A 12,375-nucleotide genomic window follows, 5' to 3' on the forward strand; every position below is an offset into this window, starting at 1 on the left:
GCGGCGGGCGCTCGCGCACAGGCCGGGCCGCCGCCTCGGTCCCCGCCCGCCCTGCCTTCCTCTTCCCCTTCCCTCCCCTCAGCCCGGCCGTCTCCCCTCCGTTCCCCTCCCCCGAGCGAATCACGCGCCCTCCTCTGACACTCGTAGCGAGCTCCGAATTTATCCTTCACGTGACCTGAGGGGGGTTGGGTGGTTGGTCGGTCGGGGACGGAGGCGGGGGTGGGGTGGGGGAACGCAGGGAAAAGGAGGGAAACGGAATCTGCCGTTGCCCGAGCAACAGGCCCCGCCCTCCGGCTTGGGGCCGGGGGTGGCGGGAGGAGGACGTCAGCACGTCAGCCGCGGGGGGGGGGTTTGCGTTTTGATTGACAGTTGCTATAGCGACCGGGTCGGTCCGTCGCCATTTTGTTGGTTGGGTTTTTTTTTAAACCCTTTCGCTTCCCGCCCGAATAATAATAAAAAGCCCCATTGGAGTGAGGCGGGGGTGGCGGCGGCGAGAGTGGCAGGGGGATCCGGGGAGACTGCTGCCGTCGCTGCTGCTGATCGCGGCCCAGGTCGGGCTCAGGAGAGCGGACACCCCGAGCGGGGGGTGCGGGCGCCGCCGCCGCCGCCGCCGCCGCCGCTTGTGCTGCTGTTCCTGCTGCTGCTGTTGGTGCCGCTGCCGCCGCCGCCGCCGCCGGCGAGCGGGCGGGACCGGTGTGAGTGTGAGAGAGAGTGTGTGTGTGTGTGTGTGTGTGTGAGGGAGCGTGTGCGAGGGTGCGTGCGCGCGTGTGTGTGTGAGAGTGTGAGTGTGTGTCCGTCTGTCCGTGCGGGGACTCGGGGGCGGGCGGTTCGGGCTCTCCTGGCTGAGGAGCCGCCGCCGCCGCCGCCGCCGCTCGGGCCCCGGCGCTCCTCGCTGCGCAGCTTTGGAGCGCGCGCCATTTTGTGAGATTTACAAAATCCACCTCGGGGAAGAAGAAGCCGCCGCTGCTGGCGGCCGCGACTGGGCGCCCGGCCTCGCCGCCGCCGCCTCCCTCCGCGCCGGGCCGGGCCGGGCCGCGCGGCCCCCGCCGCGCCGCGGGGCTCGGGGTCCGGGGACTGCGGTATTTGCCGGGGAGGGGGGCTGCCGCCTCCCCGGCCTCCACACACACCCCCGCCCCACCGGGCGCAGCTCGGACCCGCGAGCCGGGCGGCGAGACCTGAGGAGGCTGCGGCTCCGAGGCCGCGGAGCCGGGAGCGCCGGGGGCGGAGAGAGAGGCGGCCGGGGCGGCGCTGGCGGCGGAGGCCGCGGCGGGGGCGCAGCGGCGGCGGCGGCGGCGGCGGGAAGCCGGCGGCAGAGACTCACCGGAGGGAACGGCGCGAGCGCCCCGCCATCGTCCCGGTGAGTGTCCGGCCGCGGCCCCGCCCGGCGCCCGGCGGCCCGGCTTCCCCCCCTGCGGCCTGCAGCCGGGGCCCGCGCCGAGGCCGGTCGGGCGGAGGGAGGGACCTGCCATTTTAGGAGGAGGCGCCGCGGCTCGAGGCCGGCCGGCCGGCCGCCCGCCCGGGGTCGGGGCGGGGGGGAAAGGGCGGGCGGGCGGGAGGGCGCCCGACAGGCCCCGGTCCCGGAGGAGAGGCGGGCGCGAGCGGAGGGAAAGTTGCGGAGGGCTGGGGGTGCCGGGGCCGAGGCCTCCCGGGAGCCGGGGCCTGGGGGCCGGGAGAAAGCGCCAGACCTTTTGCCTGGTCGCCCGAGCGCAGGGGAGGAGGGTGTCTTCCTCCTCCTCCTTTTCCTCCTCATCCTCTTCCCCCAGCTCCTCCCTCGTCCCTCCTCTCGGTCCCCACCAGTGTGGGAACAGCGGCCGCGGTCCTCCGCAAGGACAATGCCACGGGTTACAGGGGAGACGGGGCTTCCCCCGGCCGCCGGGCGAGGCGCCGGGGAAGGTCGGGGAGCAGGGTCCCCCCCGTGCGGCCCTCCGGGTTGCGTGCTCTCGGATCCCGGGTCCTCGGCCTGCTCGGAAGTTGTGCGCGTGAGAGCCCGGCCGCTCGACGTCGGAGGGCTGGTGACCCGCGCAGCATAGCCCTCGGAGGGTGCCGGAGGGCCGCGGATGCGTAAATTAATAATCGAGACCTGGGTGTAGGCAACAAAACTCGCCGGAGTCTTATTTATAGAGTTAGATCTGCCGGAGCTGGCTGAGGAAGCTTCACGCTGGGCGGAAAGGCCTCCCCCCGCCCCCCTTCCCCGGTCCGAAATAGTTAAAAATGGGACAGAATTAGTGAGTGATTCCGACGACTTTGGCTGAGTCTGTCGTCCAAAACCCCTGGATGATGTGAATCTTGGTAATCTAGGTGCAGTACTTGAGCGCCAGCGCCATTTGTTTCTTGAATTCGGCCCAGGTTGTCAGGAAATACACCCTTTATAACATTGTTTTCGCTCCCGAGTTAAAAGATTAGTATCGTGTATTAATAACTCTCTTAACCTTCAGGTAGAAACTGTTACCCATTTCACAGATGAGGAAACTGAGCGGTGACTCATCCAAGGTCATACAGCTGGGACTCCTGAAGCCGGGAGTCTGTAGCCAGCCGGGGCTTTTAATCACCAGCTTATACCTCGTTATTAGAAGTACTGGCACATTTTGGAGCTATTTGGTTGTAATGACTCAGGGTTGTATCCACGTATAGTGTTGGCGTGGAATTAACTTTTGTGGTTTGCAGAAGCGGAAAGGAGAGAATGAAGCGAGGCCCTCTTAATGAAACTAATTTGTTAGCTCCCCCCCATCCCCCCAACTCGGAAGAAAACTGTGTAGACAATTTTTGAATGGAAGGAATTAAAAAGTATTCTGCGTTTGGTTCCTCACACTTAATTTTAATTATAGTCATCACTTAAGTATTGATGAGTCATAAGAAAGTTTTGTGCAGTTATTTTTGGTTATTTTTTATCTTTGGGTACTTAAATTTTCCCTGGGAGTCCTTACACATTACATATACGAAGTATTTAAGAATGGATATACGTAATATTTCGATTTGGGGGGCGTTTAAATAATTCAGTGAAGTTACCTTTAGCTTTGTAAATTTCCCACATCTTGATTAGTTACTTTAAGGATAATTTTTTTTTTTTCTGATATAAATATGAGACTAGAACTAAAATTTCATGTGGTAAAATTTTAAACTGAAGAAGATAGTTTCAAGGAAACAGTTATGAAAAAAGTTTACGCAAGTTGAATTAAGATTTTTAATAGACGTAGGACTTACACTTAAAGTGCCCCATTGGTTTTGGAGGATTTGCTTTGGAGTAGCAATAGTGTTTATGGTGGCTGTCCAAATTCATTTAGACTTCAAACCTTGCCAGAAGTTAAGGAGTTCTGTCGGTGTCTACACCAGATTATAAAACTGAGTACAGAAACTTCCTAAGAGGCATAAGCTCAGAAATTAAGTCTCCTAGTAAGAAGAATCCCCTCTCTTTCTGTAAAGTGAAGGCTTTCCTTTGAAATCTAAAAAAGATTAAGGATTTGAGTAGAATTTAGTGAAGTGGATGGTCGTTATTGGTAGGGGTAGGAGATGGACTGGGAAATCTAGTGAGATCTTGGTTTTTGTTCAGAATATGGAATTTAGGTTTAGGATCTTAAATTTCTTTTAAAGCTGTTTTGGTGGGACTTACTGGAAACGTCACACACATACATAACTGTGTCCTAGGGATTCAGACATTTAGTCCAGCCTTTTAAGGTCACTAACATTCAAAATAAATGAAAATATTCCATTGTAATGCAGTGTCTTGTTTGGGAATGTAGATTAAAAAAAAAAGGCAAACACAACCTTGGGTTAGAATTTTTTCCCCCACTAGAATATTGTCTGATGTCTGCCCCTGAGTTTTATTTATGGGGAGTTTTTGTGTTTATGGTTTAGAGATGTGGGAGTGGGGAGTGGTAAGTGCAGCAACTGGTATTTAAAGAATTTACATAGGTTTTTATAGCCCTACGATTATCTGTGAAAGCAAAATTGAAGATAACTTGTTATAATGCATGATTAGTGTGACCTTTGGCATACATTTTGTTTTGAAACTATACAAAGAAAGGAGATGCTGATTTATATGGAATCTTGGGTACTACTTGAAAACAAAAACTAGCAAAAGAAATAGCTTAGAAGTTTGGGATGCTCAGGGATGTTTTCATGTATGTGTTTATGGTTGGCAGCTATACAGTCATGGGGAGAAAATTTGAATGGAAATAACTTTATTGTGAGTGAGAAGAGAATTGCCTTACGCATGCTGTTAAAAACTAGCTCAATAGAAGAGGGGACTTCATTTGTGACTTTCTTCTTTGTCATAAGGTGTGTGTCAAATTTTCTTTGCTTTAGCATTTGCTTTCTCTTGTTTCAAAGAGCTTTCACATTTCTTACACCCCCACCCCCACACCCAAGCAGTTACTCTTTTCATCTCCTGAGAAAAAACTTTAAACGTGTGAACTCAACAGAACCCCCAAACTTCCAGAGTCTTTATGAAGAGATTGACTCTTCTCTCCCCAAAATTCTACTAGTCTTAGAATTTTGTTGTATTCCTATCAGTAATTTAAACTGTGAGCTAAGAATCACTAGTTCCTGTTGAGTTTTTTGGTGGTTTTACCTCCAGATACTTGTTTGTATTTTCTATTTAGAAGGAAAGATACTTCTTGAAACTATCAAACATGGGCCCCTGAAACTTGACACTAACACACTAACATTGCCCAAAGTGAAACATGTAACTTTATTACTTTTGTATGAGCACCTTACGTATACACAGTGGTTATGCTTTTTAAAAGACTTCTTAGTATATATTATTTTGGCCACTGGGCAATGTTTTGATGGTTAGAGAAATTACGGTAATTCATAACCCAAAGCTGGCACAGTTTTGGATTAAAATTTTGGGGAGGGGAGGTTATAATTTGTGTTTAAGTACTTGGGAAAATCATCAAATTATTTTAAATTACCTAAAATTTCTCCCCAGTTGCCCCTAAATAAAGAAATCATTCAAAATCTTGCCTTATATCAGTGTTAAAATGTAAAGGTAGAGCTGTAAAGTTTACCATTGATTATGTGAAAGTGAAATGTTGACTTCACATGACTAAAGTAATTAAGGTTCTTATTACGTAATTACAGACAAGTCTCATCTCCTAACCTAGTGGCTGCTGGTCTTAGTTTCATTTTTTGGAATATGAAAACAAAATGACTTGGAAATACAGCATTGTATAAACCAGCCAGATGTTTGAAATAAGTTATGCTTTTACTTTGAAAACCTTCTTCCAGAGTTGCATAGTGAGATAGAATTCCTCATTGGAGATAACTTACAGTACATTGAACATCTAAAATAATGTGGTTCCTTGTAGGCATACATTTTGCTGATATAGAACCATTTAGGCTTCTTAGCAATTGATTTTTCTCTCAGAGCTATGCACCCTCTCTTCTAGAAGGTGACTTTTTAAAAAGTTTGTAATACTGTGAAAGTTTTGCTTGTTTTAATTTTTTATTGTTCGATGGACTTGTGCCCATATCTGATATGTGATGCATAATAGTTTAAAATGTATCTATACTCTTGATGAGTTATTTTTCATTTTATTGCCCCATAATTTAGTTGCTTAAGTTGCTTTTGCGGAGAGGTGCTTAGTGAACTGGTTTAACATGGAATGAAACTGGTTTTAGCATCAATTCTATTTTAAATAACATCCCTGTTCATTAAATAGGTCTCTTTGTTTCTCTATATAAAATTTTTACTGACAAGAGTTGATTTTTTGTTTTGTTTTGTTTTCTGGATATTTGTGGTTAAGGTTGGCATTTTATTTAGCACTTGCATTTGGGTAAGGAGATGCTCAAATGTGAGATCTACTCCAAATCTGCTTTTTACAGAGGTAGAGATAGCGGCTGAGGAAGCATGGTAACTGGAGAGCGTGTTGTCCTGTGAAGCGGTACCAGGCAGGGCCACCAGAGTCAGGCAGGTCTGGAATCTGAACCAGTCCCGCCCCTCACTGGCAATGTGGACTTAAGGCACAGTGGTTTTGCTTAGTATCAGTTTCTTCATCTGTAAGATGGGTTGGTGATCCTTACCATAAGGGTGCTTGTGAAGACTGAGATAACAGACATGCATTTGTTAATTGTCTTCTCCCTCCTTTCCTCTTCACTGATACCCAACCTATCCTCACAGTCTCAACATAAATGCTACTTCTTTCCCCAAACTTGGTTCTAAGTAAGATTCCTTGGCCATGCTTTCTTACCAATGGCTTTTTTTTTTGACAGCCCTGACTAAAAGTAACCATACAATTATTCATAGGTATGTATATGTATGGGCTTCCATGGTAGCTCAGTTGGTAAAGAATCTGCCTGCAATGCAGGAGACCCGGGTTCGATCCCTGGGTTGGGAAGATCCCCTGGAGGAGGGCATGGCAACATACTGTAGAATCCTTGCCTGGAGAATTTCATGGACAGAGGAGCCTGGGGGGCTACAGTCCATGGTGTCGCAAAGAGGCGGACATGACTGAGCGACTAAGCACTGCACAGCATCATATGTACGTGTATTCTTTTACTGTCTGTCTCTGCCTCGTACCTTTAGACTGTAAGGTCTGTCTGGACAGGAGTACCCGTGCCTCCAGTGCCTGTAGCGCCAGTGCTGGGCACAGAGCAGGAGCAGAGGGACGCGCATGTGCACAGAGGGGTGGTGAGGAGCCTGTGTGCTGAAGCCCAGGCCTGAGTGCTGCTTCTTGCACAGTCTTGGACAGAGTAGCTTCAGAGCTTTAGAATCCTGTATGCCGACCGTGCGTAAGCCCTAGCTGCCCTTGCCAGGATTTGAAAAATGTGAAACGAGATACTCTAATGAGATGCTTTGCAAAAGTGTAAAATGCCATATAAATGTAAGTTGGTACAGTAGCAATAATTTCAGTAGCGAGGTTACCCAAGACTTTATAGAGTTTCAACTTTACTGAGTTGGTAAGTAGCTATTATGTAGTATTCATTAGTAACTTAAACTTTCTGTATGCATTAGTTAGAACACAAGATTGGGCCCATGTTCTGCCTATAGTGGCTTAAATGCTGAGTTTCTTTCTTTCTCACGTAAGTCGTCTAACGCTGATGTGGCAGCTCCAAGATACAAGGGACCTTGGGTCCTTCTGTTGCTTTCCTGTGCATAACGGGACCCCATGGCCCCTGCAGTTCAAGACAGCTCGCCACCACGTTCACGGTCCAGGAACAGGATGGGGGCGAGAACAACCCTTCTTTAAAGACGAACCTGGAAATTGCATACGTGACTTGTTCACACCTGTTGGTCGAAACTTCGTCAGGTGGCCCCATGTAGCTGCAAAGGAGGCTGGGATATGTGGTCATCAGTAGGGTGGCTGATTGCCTGAAAATCTGTTTTTACTGATGAATAGGAGAATGGGGGATTATGAAGCATTGCCTGTCACTCTTTAAGATGTTTTGGAAGAAACTTAACAGAGATGAACTGTGGAAAGACAACTTATTGCACTAATTAATGTTTATATTCCATATTTGCTCATTAATCATTTGAACTATGGTGTGTAAATTGAAATAGACTATCAGTACTTACTATATGCAGTATGTATATACGTAGTCAGATTAGAGTTAATGTAACTAAACTTACAATAGTGAAGGAATTTGGAGTCTCATATCACATTATTTTATTGAAGGTATTTTTTGATAGAAACATGATTCTCGATTGCTGTAACTATTATATGTAAACAGTATTTGAAGCCTAGGCCTTTGGATTTAGTTTTAGCAGTCCCATGGACCATTTTGTGTGTATTTGTGTATATAACCTCAGCAAGCAATACTAGGAGAGTGTGATTCAGTATTGCAGGATCTTGTCAGGTTTTCAGTAAGTGTTTGGGTCACTGAAGTTGTAATGATCATAGCAGTGATATTTAAACATTTACTGTCCAGTGTCTTGCTGTTTTTTCCTGTGGGTTTGACAGAAGAGGAAGGTCTAGGATTCCTTTGAACTAGCCTATAATTAGGTCAAGTAGAGACCTGAGGAACTAATGAGCCTCAGATAGTTTTCAGGAGAACTTGTCAGAGTTGTGGGACTCCCCAGCCCGAGACTCGTCTTTCTGAAGGTTTGGGTGATGCGCTGGAATCCACTGTCTTAATTGGGACTGCAAATATCCCTGATGCAGTAGAAACATTTTGAGAAACATTGACATAGTTCATTTCTCATCTTAGAGGAGGAAATGGATGCAAAGAAATGAAATGACTAACCAGTGCCTCGGAGTAAGCAGGTCGGGGGTGGGGGCTAGCGCATGTTTTCCCGACTCTTGGTTCTTTGTTCTTTCCCCAGAAGAGAGGAAGGAGAAGAGTACAACTGCATTTTTTATTTTATAGGAAGATCTATCATTCAAATATGTTGCTATTTATGTGTGAGCTCATTGCTATTGAATGGTTGGCTCACTTCACTGTCTTCTGAGACTCTTAGAAAAATACTGTGAGTTGGTCCAACAAATATTTAAAGGTGGAAAGTTGAGGTTTTAAGTCACGTATCATTAGTGTTGGTGCATTAGGGTAGATGAAAGGGAGGTGTGGGTTTGGCATGATCAGAAGGAGCAAAAGCAGGCCATGTCCTCAGATCATTCCTTTCCTTTTCAGCTGATTCGCTTGCCATTCTCACCGTGGAATTCATACTGTAGATTAAGGCAAGAGCTGGAGCCCCTAATTTAAAATGGAAGTGTTCCTAGGGAAATAGCCTTCATCTGTTATCAGGTTAACACTTCATCAATTAGCTGCTGTCATTTTAAACGTTGGAGATGAGCACCCACACTAATAAAATAGCTTTTGGGAAGAGGAGGGAGGTTAGGGCACAGTGCCCTTGTCCAAGGAGAATGATGGGCCTGTTTGAGAAGTGTCTGCTTGTGGTGCGGCCCTGGCACGGTGCTCAGAGGCTTCTCTGGTGGCTGAGGTTGGGAGTGTTGGGCTGGCCCTTGCTGGCCGGTCAGTGCTGGTCTTGGGACTGTGGATAATTTGTTGAGGCCCTCTGGGCTGACTGAATGCGTGGTCATTGGAGTAGGAGTGTCCTCCTAGCGCTTTCTCATCTGTTTAGGACTCCTGTTTGAGCAGTCTCATATCAGACTTCAAAGGTATTATTTTGATTTGGGGAATTTTAGTTTTTAAAGATCAAGAAGTTTTTTATTTTCATGATTAAAAAAAAGATCCAGCCCTATAGAATGAATGGTGTCACCCACCCCCAGCCCTCCCCGCCTGTGCTCCATAAGTAACAGCTATTTAGTTTTTCCTACCAGAAATGTTATATACGTATGTATGTAAACTGTATATATAAACATTTGGTATATACACGTGTGTTACAAAACATGGGGCAGCATAGGATGAGATGGTTGGATGGCATCACTGACTCAATGGGCTTAGATTTGAGCAAATTTCGGGAGATAGTGGAGGACGAAGGAGCCTGGCGTGCTGCAGATCATGGGTTTGCAAAGAGTTAGCCACTGAACAACAACAAATGACAAAATGGTATGTTTAGTGTGATCCCGAGTTTTTTTTTTCATGTGCGACATTGTGTATGTGTACACTCTATGTACTTAAAAAACAAATGGGGTCTTGCTAAGCATGCAGTTTTGCAACTTAAACGTCTTGCTCTATCTTGGAAATACTCCTGTGTCAGGTGGTAGAGTTTCCCTGTATTTTTTTTTAACAGTTGGGAAGTATTTGATGTTATGGGTGCAACACAATTGAGTCACTCTCCATTAGAGAGAATTTAATTTTCCCCCTCTATTTTTAGAAATTTAAAAAAAAAATTGTTTATTTTTGGCTGCGCTGGGTCTTGGTTGCGGCTTGCAGACTTTCTCTCGTTGCAGGGGCTACTCTTCGTTGCTCCAAGGCAAGTGGAATCTTCCTGGCCCAGGGACTGAACCCATGTCCCCTGCATTGGCAGGCGGATTCTTAACCACTAGACCCCGAGGGAAGCCCATACTTTTGCTATTTTTAAATAATGCTGCAGTGTACATCCTTGTACATGTAACTTTTTTTGTCAGTGTTAGCCAGAGGATACATATTTATAAGAGAAATTGCTGGTGCACCAGGTATATGTACATATGAGTATGTTTTGCTAACTGTCTTCCAAAAAGTAGCACCAATTTATACTTCAGTAGCAGTGTCTAAGAGTGTGTAGTTTCCCAAATCTCAAAAACACTGGCATTATTCAAGTTTTAAATCTTTTGTCAATTTAATAGGTGAATGGTGCAGTCTAATTGTTTGAATTTGTACCTCTTAATGAGAGAATTTGAGCATCTTATGGTGTACTATAAGTTTTACACTTTAACAAAATATTCATTCTTTGATATTTAGTTAAAATTGTTTTGTGATGTTTCTGTATTCTGTTGAATGAAAAATGATGTTCTTATAAATTGTAAATGCTTTGATAAATTTTAAAAGGTGAGTCTTGTTCCTTTTCAACTGAGGATACTTTTGCCTGTCCTCTGTAAGATATGTGAATTGTGGTGGTAGAGGCTTTCACTACAAAAATGAGTAAGGTTTGGTGACCTCAGCTGTTAAGTGTTGAAATAGTTGTGTGTATACCAGCAAAATTAGGACAAAGAAGACCATGACTGCTAACAGTTAGTGGATTCTTAACCACTAGGCCACCAGGGAAGTCCTGACGCAGGACTCCAGGTTTTGGAGATAGAAGGGAGAGAATTCAACTTTGGTGGCAGTATAGTAAAGCTCTTGAGGAGTCGAATGATTGGCTTGATGGGAACAGTTGAGAATATTTCCTAGTAAGGTCCTGAGGGAAGAGTGGAAGAACAGAGGAGAGAATTACTGTAGTTCAGTCCTTCTGTTAGTGACAGGTGGAAATAACCTGTTGTTGTTCATTTGCTCGGTCTTGTCCAACTCTTTGTGATCCCGTGAACGGCAGCACACCAGGCCTCCCTGTCCATCACCAATTCCTGGAGTTTACCCAAACTCATGTTCATTGAGTTGGTGATGCCATCCAACCACCTTATCCTCTGTCGTCCCCTTCTCCTCCCGCCTTCAATCTTTCCCAGCATCAGGGTCTTTTCCAGTGAGTCAGTTCTTCGCATCAGCTGGCCAAAGTATTGAAGTTTCAGCTTCAGCGTCAGTCCTTTCAATGAATATTTAGGACTGATCTCCTTTAGGATGGACTGGTTGGATTTCCTTGCAGTCCAAGGGACTCTCAAGTCTTCTCCAACACCACAGTTAAAAGCATCAAATCTTTGACTCTCAGCTTTCTTTATGGTCCAAGTCTCAGATCCATACATGACTCCTGGAAAAACCATAGCTTTGACTAGACGGACCTTTGTTGACAGGTAGAAATAATGTAGTGCCATTAAAAATGAGCTACAAAATGGGGCAGTGGGGGAAGGCAGCGTTGGCAGCAGTGATTCTGGAGAGGAAGCGAGGAAGCGGTGTCCCAGCTCACGGGCTGAGAAGTGTGGAGTAGTTAAACGTGTGTGTTCAATTTATTCTGAGTAGCTTGGTATTTTCCTGAAAAATATCACATTTATTCTGTTACTTTTGCATATGTTCTTATTGGGAGACCAATCATCTGAAAATCGTTTATCTTGTGAGGTGGATAGAGCTATTACTGAGTGCCTGTTGGGCACCACACGTGGCCCTAGGGCCGGGGATCAGTGCCCGTGCCCTGTGCGCTGGGATGCAGTTGGCTCTCACGGGGGCTTATGGACTCAGTCTAGGGCAGACGGGCATTTTCATTAAAGGGAGCACAGTTTATGAAACGGAATGAGATTCAGTGGTGCTTTTTGAAGGTCAAAAATTTTGTCTACTTTTAAAAGTCCCTTTGACAGTTTAAGTTTAACTTTATTTGGTATAAGTAGGACTCCTGTCTTAAAGACAAATACTGTCTGCTGAAAAATGTGTTCTTATTTGATCATTTCCCCTTGAAAAAGAACAGTTGTCACCGCAGTGGTGTGTTTTACTTCATCTTTACATCAAACACATTTATTTTTGGTACACATTACTTCTGTGGTACAAAATATTGTTTCATTAAAGTTTTCCAAAACAGCAATGGTAGTAAAATTATTAGGATCCCAGCATATTTTGCAATCTGATTTCACTTTTTGAATTTCCCTATAATGGTTCTGTGGTACGGTTCAAAATGTCAGTAAAACTAGGTAAACTTACCTAGGAATTGGCCTGAAGGCCCATCGTTACTCACCAGTATTGGAATCAGCTATGCAAAGGGGAGAATTTGAAGACAAGTTTTAGGATTCATGGGATATGTTTGAAGGCTATTTGCTGAATAAGATATAAACATTTGAAATAAAGGATATGGGCATATAGGAAAGTCAAGAAATAAAATTCAATAGAATGGATAGGAATGAACGAGGGATTTGATTTGAGCAAATGGATGAGCAAGAATTCTTAGTACTTAAATCCCCCCGCCCCGCCCCCCCAAACCTCTTC

General features: G+C 45.9%; 1 protein-coding gene across 4 annotated transcripts in view; it reads left to right on the top strand.

Annotated features, from left to right (window-relative positions):
• The first annotated feature begins 405 nt into the window (after positions 1 to 405).
• DYRK1A (dual specificity tyrosine phosphorylation regulated kinase 1A) overlaps positions 406 to 12,375 on the top strand; it is a 147,715-nt gene continuing 135,745 nt past the window's right edge. For 2 of the 4 annotated variants that reach the window (XM_055569940.1, XM_055569941.1), the window contains exon 1: positions 1,221 to 1,357. The gene's annotated coding sequence lies outside the window, so the exon portion shown is untranslated. Of the gene's footprint in view, positions 552 to 1,220; positions 1,358 to 12,375 lie in introns of those variants that run through there. The other 2 variants (XM_055569945.1, XM_055569943.1) reach the window with 2 other exon arrangements.

Source organism: Bubalus kerabau, chromosome 2, assembly GCF_029407905.1.
Source record: "Bubalus kerabau isolate K-KA32 ecotype Philippines breed swamp buffalo chromosome 2, PCC_UOA_SB_1v2, whole genome shotgun sequence".
Lineage (NCBI taxonomy): Eukaryota > Metazoa > Chordata > Mammalia > Artiodactyla > Bovidae > Bubalus > Bubalus kerabau.